General features: G+C 36.8%; 1 long non-coding RNA gene across 1 annotated transcript; it reads left to right on the forward strand.

The window, feature by feature from the left end:
* Positions 1–283: 283 nt before the first annotated feature.
* Positions 284–1,453, forward strand: LOC135291419 (uncharacterized). The gene is made up of 2 exons (XR_010354215.1): positions 284–521; positions 1,137–1,453. It is a non-coding gene; the product is annotated as an uncharacterized LOC135291419 (long non-coding RNA).
* Positions 1,454–15,734: the final 14,281 nt, after the last annotated feature.

The raw sequence follows: 15,734 nt of genomic DNA on the forward strand, positions 1-15,734 counted from the left end.
GATGGCCAAAGGGTGCATATGAGGGAAAAAACAGAGAGGAAAAGGGTTAATGTTGCAGATCACCTTCATTCCCCTTTTATTTAGGCTCCTCTAAAGCTGTTGATTTAATGGACTGATCTCGGATTGGGCTTGGAGCGATGACTGGAGAATCAGGCCCGCGAGGTTTAGTGACCTCCGGGTGAAGGCACTGCAGGTGTGTGGCTAACAAGGTGCTAATTGGGTACCAGAGTGAGGATGAAAGCAGTTACAAGCAGTTGGTCAAGAGGCAGCATTGTACCCCGAAGAGCTGCAAGCGCTGGGCTTTGTGTCTGGGAGGAGAGGCGAGCTCCGCTCCCGGCTGCTTTACTGCTGCATCCTGCCTGAGAGGGTTTTCATCGGGAGGAGCTGGCAATGCTCTCCTGCGCCTTTCATGCATACTGCTGAATCTGAGAGGAAAGCCAGACTTTTAATTAACGGGTGTGGATGTGGCTCAGTGGATTATGCTTCCGTAGGAGCACAAAGAGAAAATCCTTCAGCAAGAGGTTACAGATTCTACACCTACTTTTTTTGTGAAATTTTGAGAAAGTTGTGATGCCTTCCTTTCTCTGTCTTCCCCACTCTCCTTTTTATTTTTTTTAAGGTTTTTGTTTGTTTGTTTTCTTTTGTTTTTTAATGCATTGTCAGCTCAATGAAGCTTGCTCCCCTTTACTTTGCTCTCACTATACGAGACGCCCACCTGCTAACACAACTTCACCATGCTCAGGAGTCCCCTACATCTGAAATCATCAGAGAAAAAGGGAAAAAAAAAAAAAAAAAAAAACAGATTGTAGGCAAAAATGCACATGCTCAAGGGAGAAAGCAATGCTGTCATCAGCAAGGCAGCAGGAAAAACTTTGACCATGTTTTTGCACTCCACCTTATATAAACCTTTGCTTTTGTTTTCCTGGCCATTTTTTTGGTTTTAAAACAGTTTGGGTTTGTTTGTTTGTTTGTTTGTTTTTTTGGGTTTTTTTTGCAAAGAAAGGAGAAAGGTACCAGCTTTCAAGTGTATTGGTCAGCACTTCCATGGGAAGCCTGCCTTATATAGGATTTTCATTTAGAGCTTGATAGAAGGTGTACATGCCTCCTTCAACATGTAAATTTCTCTTCCTTTCCAGGTGGCTGCTCATTGTGCGTGTTTTTGCTTTAATGCAATATTGACAGCTTTGTCATCTACAAATCTTTACCTTTTAAGTAACTGGGAGTAAGGGGGGGAAATAATAAATGGCTGATATATTAGTGCCAGTGCTTGTAAAATGTTCTTTTGTGAGTTTTGTTGTTGGGTTTTTTGTGTCTTTTATTTTTAAACAGCCATCAGCTGTACTTTAAATTGCTGCTGAAATGAATGGAAGCTAATAGGAGGTATTCCTGAAGTTTGTTTTGTAATCATATCAGACTGGATCTTACTAATAAAAGTGACTACTGTGAGGAGAAATGTTTGTGACTAAATAATCAGTTTTGTTATTGGGAGGTGATTAAATTGCCTAAGGAAAAATTTATAAATAACACCTAGTTTACGAAGATTTAAATTGAGGGCTGTTCCCCTATCCTCCCCCCCCCCCCACACACCCATCAATCTATTCTGAATTGCTTTTCTGTTTATTTATTTATCTATCTTTATTCTTATTTATTTATTTAATATCAGTCATGTTGCTTATTCTATAACATACAGCTGTGTTGAACTGTGACTAAATTCCAAGGAACACTAACTTCAATTTAATTGATGAGGAAACTGTGGTATAAGGAGGGGAGATGTACCTAGGAGTAATTGTAAAGTACCAATTGACATAAAAGTAAAGTTTAGGCTGAAGAAAAGAAAATTAGTAGTGCAAAAATATCACCTTGTGCAATTGACTTATTCTTGAATGAAGGGAAAATTTTCTTCCTGTTTTAAACATAATATTTGCATTTTGACATGAAAACAAAACCAGTGATGGTTTTTGCAGAGTTTTGGTACCTGAAAAAAGTACTGTAGTAAAAAAAAAAAAAAAAAAAAAAGTACACTTTATTGGTGGTTTTGCCAGAAGGTAGGACTTAGGATAATATGCATAGCACAAATGACTTTAGGGAAAGCCTGAACTTTTCCCTTCCTTCAGTTCAAAAATACAATATTCCAAAGAAATAGACCACAAAGTATATCCTCCTTGATTTAGATCCTGTGTTGGCACTTAACTTCAAGTGAGTTATTAAATAACTTTGACTATCACATGCTTAAGTGCTTTGCTGACTTGAGACCTTAGTGAGGCCACCTGCAATGGCTGCTTGCTGGTCTCTGGTGGAGGTTCTGCCTGAAGGGGAATAGATGGCTCCAAACCTCTTTCTCTTTTTCACTGATTTTTTCAACCTGAGCACATCCCTCCCCAATTCAGGCTTGATTACTTGATTACACAGTGCTGAGCACATGATGGCACTCCACCAAGAATGCTTCATAATTAGCAGTACTGATAAGCGAGAGAGACAACATTAAAATAGTAGTAAATGGGCACAGTGCAACAATGTTAATGGGTTAAATTATTTTCTTGCCTTCACAATGCATCTGAGAAAAAAAAAATCTTTTTATTTCTCATAGCTGAACTGTTAATTGTCTATGTTAAATACAAGGCACTTTCTAGGGAAAAAAAAAAAAAAAACCCAACACAAAACCCAAGTAAAAACTCCAAATCCAAAAATCTCCTACCTTAATTAAAGATTAAATATATCCCTCTAATTAACAAAACTTACAGATAAAGTCCCCATCTCCTACAGCAACAAGTATCAATTCCAATGGCCTTCATCATTATTCCTGAGGGGACAAATGAGAATTGTGGTGTCCTGTGAAGGAGCTGGAATTCATGTCCCACATGAATGACTTGAGGATCTCACTGTGAGATTTTGGTGTCCTATTCCTGGTTATCCATGATGCTTACATATGAGAGGAACCCTCTTGTCCCCAGATCTTCGCATATAGAGGAAAATTTTCTCTAATAACAGAGTCATAATACAGTCAAGATTTGATGGAGCAAAACTGTAACTTATATTTGACCCAGTCAGGGACTGCAAATACAGGACCCCAAGACCACATGGATTTGATTTTTAGAAGTGTAATTAACCACATTTGAGGTTTCAAGTTGTCTGAATCCTGCAAAATAAGGTAGCTATTTTCCTAACATGAACAGGTGGTTAAAAGTATCCTTATGGCCACAAAGTAGCTCATTGTTGCAGAAGCAGTTGCAAAGAGTGTCTAATTCTTCAGGCTCAGCGTATCTTTTATTCTTATTGCTATTTCTTTTCTCTCATATTTTTATTTCATGTATTTAATAAGATGTTTTTATTTACACTTTCTTGTAATTATAACCTACCCACCAGGAAGGCCAGGAATAAAATTCTCAAAGATTCCGAACAAAACTGTGACAAAAAATAACCCAAAATAACAAAACCAAAACTAAATCAAACCAAACAGACAAAACAACCAAACAAACTTCCTTTAGTCAATCAAGCAATAATTTTAGTATATTAATTAATTTATAATTAATTAAGTTAGGATTTTGTTTGGTGGTGTAAAAAAAACTTGAGCACAAGAAGTTTTTATTCTTGACACTCCACTGCAGGAAAAATACATATATAAAATATATATAACATATGTATATAGTACCATTAGATATTTTATTTATGTTGACAAATAGGTACATAAGCATATATATATAACATCTGAATTTTGCAGGCAGAAGGAAGAAAAGTGCTTTCCTTTGGCAGTGTTTAGTTCCAGAAAGAAGTATTTCAGTATTGGAAATTATGTGCAATCACTGGTATTACAGTTCTTTATCTCCCTGTTACATTCAGGACTATAGTTTTTTTATTAACCTGGAGCACTAAGATGGGAAAAAAGGAGAGGGAGAGGGAGTAGATTTGCCTCTCATGTTTCCAGAAATTGCCTCCTATTCTTGTCCAAATGGAAACCCAGTAAGTGTGACACTTCACAGACAGCTGTTCTGAAGAGGATCAGGATATTACTACATCCTCTCAGGCTAGTGAGCACCCAGCAAACATTTGCAGAGCTCAGTAGGAAAACTGGAGTACTGGGAAATCACATTTGAATATATCCATTCATTTCTCTCCTGAATATGTGGATAATGGGTATTGGGTACTTCATGGCATATGTCCACGGAGGTCAGGAAGTATGTACACCCATAAATACCACCACAGCAGTCCTCAAATTCATTTTTGGGTGAAGTTTTCTTTATGGCTATAAATCCCAGTAGTTCAGGGACAAGTAATGGACTGTGAACCTTTAGCAGATCTGACTGCTTCTAGTGGATGTGAGCCCTGATCTCTGAATATACTCAGTTCTGAGTTTTTATTTCAGATCCTTCTGTACACCCATTGTCCCGCCATTGCAGTGGGACTAAAATGGGATAATGACTCTATTCCAGGGCATTAATGGGCAGAACATGTTTGCAATGTGTTTAGCTGCCATCAATATTAATGCACTCATTTGAGGGGCAATAAATTGATAGAGTGTGGCCTTATAATGCATAAAAATTGCATCAGCTTCAGAGCCGTAATGGAAAATTCCTCCATGAGTCGAAGTAATTGGGGAAGGGACTTTTCTTAGAGTCATTTTATTTGGCACTTTGAGTACTCAGGCCTTGACAAGATCAGTCTTGTTGTCTTCCTTTAGAATCTCAGTGGGTCAAAACCAAAACGTTGTTATGATTTAATAAAAGCTTTAAAAATAGTGAGTGAATAAGCTGTCTTTGTTGTTTTGTTAAGAGAAAGATTATGAGGAGCAGTTGCCTTCTGTAATGACCAATATAGAAATGAATAAGCTATATTTACGTCCAGCTTTATTATTCCAAGAAAATGACTTAATAATATTCTAAAAGAGAGCAAACAGTGCATTAAGAAAGTAATATATACATTTAAACACCTATGTCTGCCTCTCACCTACAGTCAAAAGGTGTCAGAACATCTTAGCAGGTGGCCCTTTAGTCTGTATCTATATCAGTAAAGTAAATATTCTCTGCTGTGAATGTGAATGTCTATTTTGTTGCTACAAGCATTCCTGATGTGGATTTGGTCTGGACTAACTGGTAAACTCCCAAATAATCCCTGTTCATCACTGATTATTATCATATGTTATAGACCCAACAGGCAGCTGGAAGGTGTCCATCCTTTTCGTAGGACTAGATAGATAACTGGAAGTTGAGTAATTTAGTGTGGTTCTTTTACCTCTGTGACTGAAAAGTCCCAGGGATTTATTTAATTTACAGCTAAAAATTTAACCATCAAAACTTTTCTGACAGTAATTTAAGAGCCAGTAAAAATTCTGCCATATTATTTAATTAAGCCAGAAAGCATATATGTGCTGTAGAAGAATGACAATCCTACTAAAAAAAAGGTGTGTGGAGATGTGGAGATTGACACACCAAATCATGCTTAAATGTATCTGTAAGATAGTGAGAAGGACTTTCATCTATGGTAGCACATGTCACTTGGCACCAGTGACATCTAGTCCAGACTCTTGGACAGGGTATAAATTGTGGCAAGTGTCATTTTGGTAAGACAAGAAAGGCTTGATGTGTGCCAGAGAGGACTCACCAAAACAACACAGTGCAGGTTGATTAAATCTCTAAATTAAAGCACAGCCAATGTCAGGCATGGACATATATAAAGAATAGGTGTTATAAGGCAAGGAGCTGGGAAAACCCATGAAAAATGACATAAAAATCAAGTAGTACCATGGATTCTTTTACAGGCCAATTTAGGAATGATTGACAGATACGGTCATAACCCAGACTGAAAAATGCAAATAAATATCCTAGACACACACACACACACACTCACACACACACAGACAGAAGTAAAAATACAAGGTCTGAGAACTGATCCAGCAAACCAGCCTGACAGAGAGGGGATGTGACACTCGGCTGCCTGCTGAAATAGAGATGTAGAGAGCTGGATGACAACAGCATGCTGAAAAACACTGTAGCCCATGGCTCCTCATTATCTTCATATCTGTGACTCTACATCCTGACCTGTGGGGGATGCCTTAGGGTACATATCCTGAGGTAAGAAATATCCAGCAAAGACTGAGCAGGAAATGTTGCACAAAGTCGGCATGGAGAGAAACTTGGCAAATCTAGGAAGTGAGCAGCTTTGCAGTTCTCTTTTCCTCTTGGGTCTCTTCTGAAGGGCTTAATCATGAAAATACAGAGCTTCTTTCAATTTGGGACAGGCAACAAGTAAGCCTTGAAAAGCTGCAGGCATGATGAAGATGATGATGAGGATGATGACGGAAGAGTGGATTCTGTGATGGGGGAATGAAGAAAATATGAATTTTCTCTAAGTTGTGAAAGAGAAAGCCTGATAAAAAAAGTTAGCAAGCAGTGTGGAGGTTTTCTAAAGCATCCACAAGAGATGAGTGCCCATCCTCCATCACTGATTTGGGGGCTGATGTCACTGTTCACTTCATGAGACCATCACACCCACAGTAATTTTAGGTTGCCTTCAATAGTGATCTCTCACTAATACCAAACTTTATATGGTGTTAACCCTTGGTTGTCATGCCCATGACTTGGAATCCTGATGTGTTTGTCATTTTTAGAGAAAGAGCAGAACCTGGTTGAAACAGGAATCTGTGTTTGTGTCTCTCCCTGCATTCTTTTAACCTCCCAGACCCTGGCAGTGGTGATCAGCAGAGGTCTCAGCACCACTGTGGTCTTCATGCACTTGTTACAGCCCCGTTTCCAGTTCTCCAGGGCACCTCATCATGCTCCCAGTGGGGAAAGGCTGATTTCTCTATTCTGGGACCTAATCACACTCAGGAAGAAGGGAAACAATGCAGTCACCATCAAGGGTGCTCTTCAAACCCCAGAAGGCCATGGATCCTTTTCTCTTTTCTCTCTCCAACTCTTTTCTCATTTACATTTAGACAAATGACATTTAGTAATTAGGTTCCCTACTCTGCCAAAACGTTAAATAGGATCCTTTAAAAATAGCCTTTAAATCTTCTTCTTCTTTTTTTTTTTTTACTTAGACAGTGAGCAATAGAAACAGTCTGCTTTTTTAACACTTTTTTTAACAATAGTCATTTGGAAATGCAGGCTGAATGCTGACAAGTTTGACTAGCACAGAGAGTTTTGAAGCCTATTGTGTCACTTTCTGTCTTTTTTACTTCATCCCACTCCGCTCTCCCTTTTTCTTCTTCCTTTCATTCACCATTGACAATGTATGCATTCATAATTGAAGAAATTCTTTTCTTAATGACTTACAGTTGTACGAGTTGTTGCTCTTGTCAGCGGTGTGGCTGCTGTTTCTGCAAACTAAACACATTTGACTGCTAATTTCCCATTGAAAGACACTGGAAGGTTCCTGAAATTAATGGTGTAAGACAAGTTTACAAACTGGTAAGCTCTGATGTGAAAATTAGTGTGTCTCCTCTGCAGAAGCTAAGTGCAGGAAGTTGGCATAGCAGTGAGAAGCCTGAATACTCATAAAGATCCTCAGCAAGGAAGAAAAAAAAATAAAGATTTCCCATATTTCAGACTTGGAAACAGCAAGAAATAGACAAAAATATCAGAGTACATAGGCATGGAGAAGGGAAAGTAGACTCCTTAGCAACAAGAAGAAATTGGAGGATTTTTCATGTAGAAAACACTTTTACTCTGAGAAATCAATGACTTTGTTAAGGACCTGCTGTTGTTATTTTCCTTCAGTATAGTATGTGTTAAGTTATGAGTAATGCTTGTGGGAAATTGAGAGAAATTTTAAGTCAGGAGGTTACAGTACACAACTTTGGTTCCTTATGAAACAGAAATAGCAGAGAAAAAAATTCATAAACCCATGGAAATTAAACATTGTCTTCCATTCATGTAAATGAGAATTTATTTGGTTAAAGCTATTGAAATATTCTGCCAAGAGTAAGACAAGGTGATGTAAGAACAATTTGTCCTACTTCTTTGAAGAAAAAAGAGATTACTGGTTGACCATTTGCTCAGGACATATGCCGGCATATGCAGGCAACCATTCCAGTTTTCACCTAAAAAGGTTCTGTCCTTAAACACAGCGTGTCACATGAAGCAATCAAACTCCTCAACCACATCCACGTTCTGCTATTTCTTCCTAGTCTTAGGAAGAAATATCCAAGTTCTTTCTATTCCTTCGAAGCCTTTGTGAATATTTATTTTCTTGATGTGTGAAGGACTGGCTTCTCTGCTTTAGTAGTTTTGAGGTTTTTTTTTTACTATCAAGACCCTCAATTAAATTATTCAAAACACAATCTATTTCATTTTATTTTATACAACAGAATCAAAACATATTATCTGATAGAATTATTTTGTATTTTTGCTTTGAAATGATGCTATTTCTAATATCTCCTAGTGCAGACTTTGTTATTCCATTAATAGTAGACCTAAATAGATTTTGAAAATTATGCAGTTTTTGCTGAGATAGAACTCTGTTGAAATAAAAATAATTTATTTAAGAAAAAACATTGCCTACATTAAGGAATGTGTTCTTACTGTTGTGAATGATCCCCAGACTACAAAAATATGAAGAAACAATTATGACAAGTAATATATATTACCCAAACATTTTAAGTGGCAATTAAAACTTCACATCCTGTCCTTCTTCTGAGTGGCCTGCCCAATATTTCCCTCAAATTATAGACTACACTGACTTCCCAAACACACAGGAGTAAAATTTTATATCCTACATTTGTGTGTTGAATCCATGTAAAACCAACAAATAAGAACAAATCAAAGTAAAACCCACAAAGATTTCTCCAACTGCCGCTCCAACGTATTTACTTCAAAAATAGAATCTATGAAGATGTTTTTTTGACTACTCAGAGAACCTTTTAAGTAAATGATCTTGGGACTGATTAATTCTCTATCCTGTTAAAAATTCAAAGTAAGCATAAGCAGCAGTAGAGTGTTAATGGCTATGCTGTAATCACATCAGGAAACAAGGGATGAACTCAGTCTGTTTGGGAGAGCACCATGAGAGCTCTTACAACAATGAATGATCAGTACTGTTCTACGTGGACTTGTCTTAAAGGGACTAATAACCTCTACTGTTTTTCAGAAGATGTGTTTTCTTGTGAAGATTTAAGTATTTTCTCCCATCACTCATCATGTATGTGAATATCAATGATCATAAAGGGTAATATGTAAAAGTACTTGAGGTGAGTGTGTTTTCTGCTGTGTCCCTAGTGAATTGAGATGTAGATGAATGATAAAAATAAGAAAGACAAGAGAGTTCAATGGAGAAATACATGTCCTGTACACCAAGAATTAATTTAATAAGAAGCTTCTCCCTGCTAGTGGGTGATTAAACTAAATTGCCAGTCTAAACTTTTCTATGCTGCATTTCAAATGTCAACACATTACATTGCTATTCCTCTTAATTTCTCACAAAGAAAATGCAAAATGAATTCATTATGCTGGAGTAAGTGGAAAAAATGATGAGTTTCTCCAGAAGAGTAGGCAATGGGGAGAGATTGGGCAAGGCGATTATATTGAGATATTTGAATAGCTGGCCATTAGCAGGAGGATCCCCATTACTTTGCTGATAATTATATCCTCTTCGCTATGACTTCCCAGTGGAATAATACAATGTTCCCAGTGCAGGAGATAATGAAAAATACCATTCAGGTGGTACATATATGCCAAGAGGAGTGTGTTGTATTTCTTCCCTTCCCCCATCACGTAGATTGCAGTAGCACGCACCTACACGATATGTTAATGTGTGTTTGGTTGTTCAGGGCTCTGTGCAGGGCAAATAAATGTATCTTGAAAATGGAGCTGGCACTGGAATATCATTCTCCCAGTGTAATTATCTCCCGTGTTTAGTGGGCCCGGTGTATTGCTGAGTACATTTTTGTTAGCTATTATGTAAATGACTTTCAAAGCCCACCACATTGTAATAATGAGGACTTTGGAAGGGATCTTATAGAGATGAAGGTGGTTTTTTTTTCCTATTTTAAAGAGAGATGTATGTTTCTCCTAATTAATCCATCATTTTGCAGACACGTTTCTGTTCAGCAATCAAGGAAAATGAAACAAACAAACAAAAAAAATAAAGTAGGAGGGAAAATACAACACAAGAACACCCACTCATTTACAGTAACTATTTTTTTCCAACTGATACATAAAATCTCTCATGTGTTATTACTGCCTTATCACTTCTTGGCATTTTTATTGCTGTTCTATTTTCAGTTTGAGGGAATCTTGCTGCATACTGTATATCTGTCTCAGATTCATTAATTTTCAGAGAAAACTCAATTTGCATCAAAATACTTTGCTGTTTGGATGTTACTTTACATATCTTGGGGCCTCATGGCTTGCATGAGAACTTTGCCTTCCAATTATTTAGCAGAGGGGAGAAAAGAGATGCCACTAAAATTGCTCAAATTTGAATACTGCAGAAGGAAGTAGAATTCTGTTCTTGGTTTCTCCAATGAAAGATTTTTATTGGACAACCCATGTCATTGGTTTGGTTTGACTTGGATTTGATTTGTTCTAGTATTTAACAAGAATCATAAATGAATGTATATTAAGCTCAGTAATGACCTGTGGTAACCAATTTTTCATTATATGTGCTTCCATAAAAAAAAGGTTTAAACATTTACAGGTCATGCAATAGGAATATTTTTTACGATATTTTTATACAAGTAGAAATATTCACTTGGATACTATTAATGAATTTTATGAAAGAAGCTGTAAAATTTAGGGAGGATGCATTCCCTTCTTATTGGACAGTCACTCTGGTGTAAATTTAAATGCCTTTAGTGAAGGGAGAGTAAGTGTTTCTCTTTTATTTTTTTTGGTTTGTAGGTTTGGGGAAATGGAGGAGGTTGAGATAAAAGAGAGAAACTGGATCACTTCATATGGTGTTAACAAGATGAATCATAGAATCATAGAATGGCCTGGGTTGGAAGGAACCTTAAATATGCCTGGGTTTCAAACTCCCAATCTGTGGAGTTCAGTTGCTTTTGAATGGAACTTTCCACTGTAAAAAACAATGTATCAGTGCAACGAAAAATAATCTCCAACATATCCTTTTTTTTGTTTTGGTTTGGTTTTTTTTGCAAAGGATATGAAAATGAGGCAAAAGTCCATGAATGCCCTTTTCTCTTTGGGCATCTATGCTGATAATATGCTCGGGTGTGTGAACTTCTGCAGGTTCAGTTGGCGTTGTAAAATGTTTAGAGTAACCAGAATACATGAAAATATACTTGGAATAGATAGAATCTGCAATAAAGATCTGGAAGTTTTTTATTTACACAATAAATCAGCATAAATAGAAAACCCAAATGCAAAAATTTTATAATATTAGTTGCAGATAAATAGTTGTGTGCTACCTGCGATAAACTGATCCTGATTCCTGTGTTTTGATGCATTGACTTTCCCTCTTCTTTTCTCTTCCTTTTGTCCCTTCACACTCTTTCTACCTTTTTTTGTTGGTTTTTTGTGTATTTTTTAAAATATTCCTTTTACTCAGATGCACTTGTAGTTCTCGTGTGCAAAAAAATAATGTTTTGTGAACATTGAGAACTATCTCTTAGTCTTTGCTAATACTCTTTTCCTAGGAAATACTTAAATAAACAATGCCTGTGGGCACTGTATAAATCAAGAACTTTGAATACTAAGTTAAAAGGATTGTGTCCACTTTGCCCCCACTTTTCTTCTAGAAACTTGACATATGAGATGAAAAATGCCCAGAAAATATTTTCTGGTTTTTTTAAGGTTGTGATCCCTAATCTACCCTTCTACAGCAAGGTCAGACATTTCTGAATAAAAGTTCTTGAGTAATAAGTAAAATCAATATGTTATCTTGTGCTTCTCTATATTTACATAGCACATGTTTATGTTAAACAACAACAACAACAACAACAACAACAAAATCCTCTATTTGATACCCTCCATAGTAACTCAGCAGCTGTAAAAGCTTATGACCTTTTACAAAAAAAAAAAAGTATTTTTCTATCTTTAACACATACTGCAATTAATATGCATGTGTGTCTTCCAAATATTACCAGATTTTGGTGAGGACACACTGAAAGAAAATCTGTTTCTATTATTTATGTAAAAAATAGATGGATAGATTAGATGGGCAGAAATATAGAATGTTATTTCATTATGGGGTTTTTTTCTGTTTTATTAATATTTGCTTAAATTAATACTTAATGTTTCATTTCATTAGTGTTATGCTTAATGTTATTTCAATTAGTTTGGGGGAGGTTTTTTGTGTTTTATGTGACACAGCTTGAAATGCTTGGACAGAATCATAGAAATGGAATAAATCTGTTGACGTCAATCTAATTGTGCAATCTACACAGCGGTGTTGAAAATCGATCAATACAAAACATGTTTTACATATTTCAATATGAATTTCCTCCTGTCACTCAGCAGTGGTTACTCACCATAAAAATGTATATTTTCAACCAAAAAAAAAGAAATTATGAACTTTAAAAACTGGAATCTCATTCTGCAATCTGTGTTCGAGAAAAATCACTTTAGCTTGCCTTACAAATGACCTAGAGAGGCCTCCTACTGAAAAGTGATGGTTTTCATTCTCCATCTTCAGTCAAATTTTAGCATCCTTCCTGAGGGAGCCAGCTGTCACTTGGTTAAGGGTTTGGAAATCTAGGCACAAGCCTACTTTTATTTCATCAAGACAATTCAGATAATGTGGGCGAGTCCAAATAGCTATTAGAGAGAGTGTTAGCTTCCACTTGGTCATTAGGCTGGGATTCATCTGACTAAATGTAGACATCAATGAGGTAGCCACATATTTTTTATCTTGTCACCCCAGCCAATGAGAGAAACAAGGTCATGATTCATCTTGTCCTTAAGAAAATGCTCAGAATACATTAGATGAATTACTATTCCTCTCCCTAGACAATAACAAAGAGTACCCAAAATTCTCAGAGGTAGATGTCCGGTGTAGATAACGAAAACTAAAGATGATGAATCACAACATAAACATTTGGGTCTTTTTCTATGGATTGCAAGTAATTTTTATTTGATTTCTCAATACTTTCAGACTAACTGATTAAGCACTCTTTAAGCTTGTCCTAGTCTGACTTTTGAGTCAAAGACAACACAGGAAACTCTGAAAGGTCATTCATCTGAACCTGTGTTAGACATCTGACTTTCTCTGTTGATAATTATGTTTAACTTTTTATCATGGAGTATGATTCTTCCTATAGAGCTTTTTTCTGCCTAAAAGATATATCTAAATTTAACATCGGTTCCCACCCTTGTTGTGTCACAGAATTCTGCCATCACAGTAATGCCCAAACTTTGTTTGATGTTGCTTGGACCTTCAAATAGTTTTTTAGAGAGCTATTTAAAGGTATCCCTAAAAATCTTAGGGTATTGCACTACCTTTGTGTGACACATGTCCAAACCGTTCTGTTAAAATAATAAAGGAGAAGCTTTGGAAGTCATGCTCCCTATCTTCACTTTTTTGGAAGCCCATTCTTTGCATTCCAGATCTGTGCCTTCTAATCACTCAGTGTGCACTAGTCATGTGATATATACTGAGATGGCATCACTGTGTCAAATGTCCATTAGCCACTTTTTATTTCAGTCAAAGGGCCAGCTAATTAAGTCATTACTGCCAGGTTCCTCAAAAGCAACAAGAAAGCATGTTATTTCTATGCAACATGGTGTGTCACCAGAATTTGCCTCCAGAGTAATGTCAGAAAGATCTCCAGGGTCCTCAACTTATAAAGGCATCCTAGAAAGTTGTCCTTCTCTTTCCTTCAAAGGGAGAAAACTAGAGTTAAGGGGACTAAATTCAGAGCAGACCAGCCGCCTGTACAATTTGTTTCTCCTTATTTAGCATTAACAAATGAAGTGTGCTACAGGAAAGAAAAAAAAAGAGTTCACACAAATGAGCAGAGAAAGAATCAGGAGAAGATCTGTCAGACTGTCTATCCCAGGAAAAAAAATGCAAGAAAACAAAACAAAACAGAAAAATGTCCTCCCACATGAACAGCATGATCATTACCAACACTTAAATGTTTATGGAAGTAATTTTGAAAAATAGGTCCAGGAAATTCAGTTTACAAAACTGTTTTTTTCAAAGACAAATGATAAGAGGTGACTGTGAGCCAATACTGGTCACATCAAACATGTAAATGAGGAGAAGGTCTATTACTGCTTTTGTTACCGTGCATCTTACTGCCATCTCAGTAAAAAAATTTTAATTACTACCCTCTCTTTCTTTTTTCTATCTGCCTTTTCTACATTTATATATACTTTCTTTGTTCAACTCTCTCCAGTCAGGATGTCTGTGACACTCCAGGAAGACATTTTTATGACTGATATGTACAGTAAATGTGCTCACTTCAAAAAGTGTGCTGTAAAAGGTCTACCCCATCTGACTCCATGTTCTCCCTGATGTCTCATCTTCGTGAAAAATAGATACCTTAAAAGAAGGACAGCAAAAAATTTCACAGTCATGGTCTTGTGCTTTATTTTTGCATTTACAGTAGCCTTGGGACCTAACTGGAAAACCCAAGTGGTGGAAGGTCAGGCTATGTGCTAGCACTAAACTGGACAGGCAAGGCCTAAGCATTCTGCTGAATTTGGTCTATGAACTTCGATAAAATATATTAATTAACATAGACATCAAGTAGTTTAAGACAATATCTCTAAATCTCTTCATTCTAGCATCATCTGCTCTAAAATATAGCCATACATTTTTGGTCTATTTTAAAGGTTCTAATGGTGTAATTTAATAACAGGTTATTTTATTTCTGATTTATCCTTTCTGCTAAACTACTACAACTCTGACTGTTTCCCAACACATAATGAATGCCACTGAAGAAAAAAACATTGCACCATTTATCCCAACTTCAAGTGGTCCTTTTATTTGACAGAATCATAGAATCATTTAGGTTGGAAAAGATCTCTGAGATAATTGAGTCCAAACTTTGATTATCACCTTGTCAATTGGACCATGACACTGGGTGCCACACCTGGTAACTTGAGCATCTCCGAGGTGGTGAGTCTACCACCTCTCTGTACCGTCCACTCCAATGCTAAACAATCCTTTTCCAAGAAGAATTTCCTCTCCATGTCTGGTCTGAACCTCTCTCAGCATAGCTTTCTTCTATGCTCTGTTGTCCTGTCACTACCATGGGAGAAGAGACCAACCCCAGCTTGCTACAGCAATTTCTGTGTATTCTACAGAATGCCAGACTGAGGAGGCCTGGAAGACATCAGGTCTCCTAGTCCAACCTTGCTGCTCAAGCAGAGTGCCCCAAAACATGTTACTCTGGATTTTGTCCACACAGCCTTTTAGTATCTCCAGGGAGCAAGACTTCTCAGCCTCCCTGGGCAGCCTCTTCCAGTGCTCAGTCACTCTCACAGAGAAATTCTCCTTCACATTCAGCTGTAACTTCCTGTGTTACAGTCTCTGCCCACTGCCTCATGTCCTATTTCTTGTCACTGCCAAGTACATCTTGCCTCTGTCCTATTTACACCCTCCCCTGTACATATTGAGATAATAAAATAAGAACCAACCAAAGAAATAAACCCATTAAGAAAACCCCAGCTGAAGCCAAAAGAAGTATTTCCCAAATAAAATTATGAGAAAAAAGTTGTTACCAGATTTTGCTCCTAATGGAAACTGCTCCTTGTCATGAACAGGTTTTCTTGGTTTTGTTGCTTTTTTGTTGTGGGGGTTTTTTTTCTCTTTTTTTTTTTTTTTTTTTTTGTTTG

This window comes from Passer domesticus, chromosome Z (assembly GCF_036417665.1).
Source record: "Passer domesticus isolate bPasDom1 chromosome Z, bPasDom1.hap1, whole genome shotgun sequence".
NCBI lineage: Eukaryota > Metazoa > Chordata > Aves > Passeriformes > Passeridae > Passer > Passer domesticus.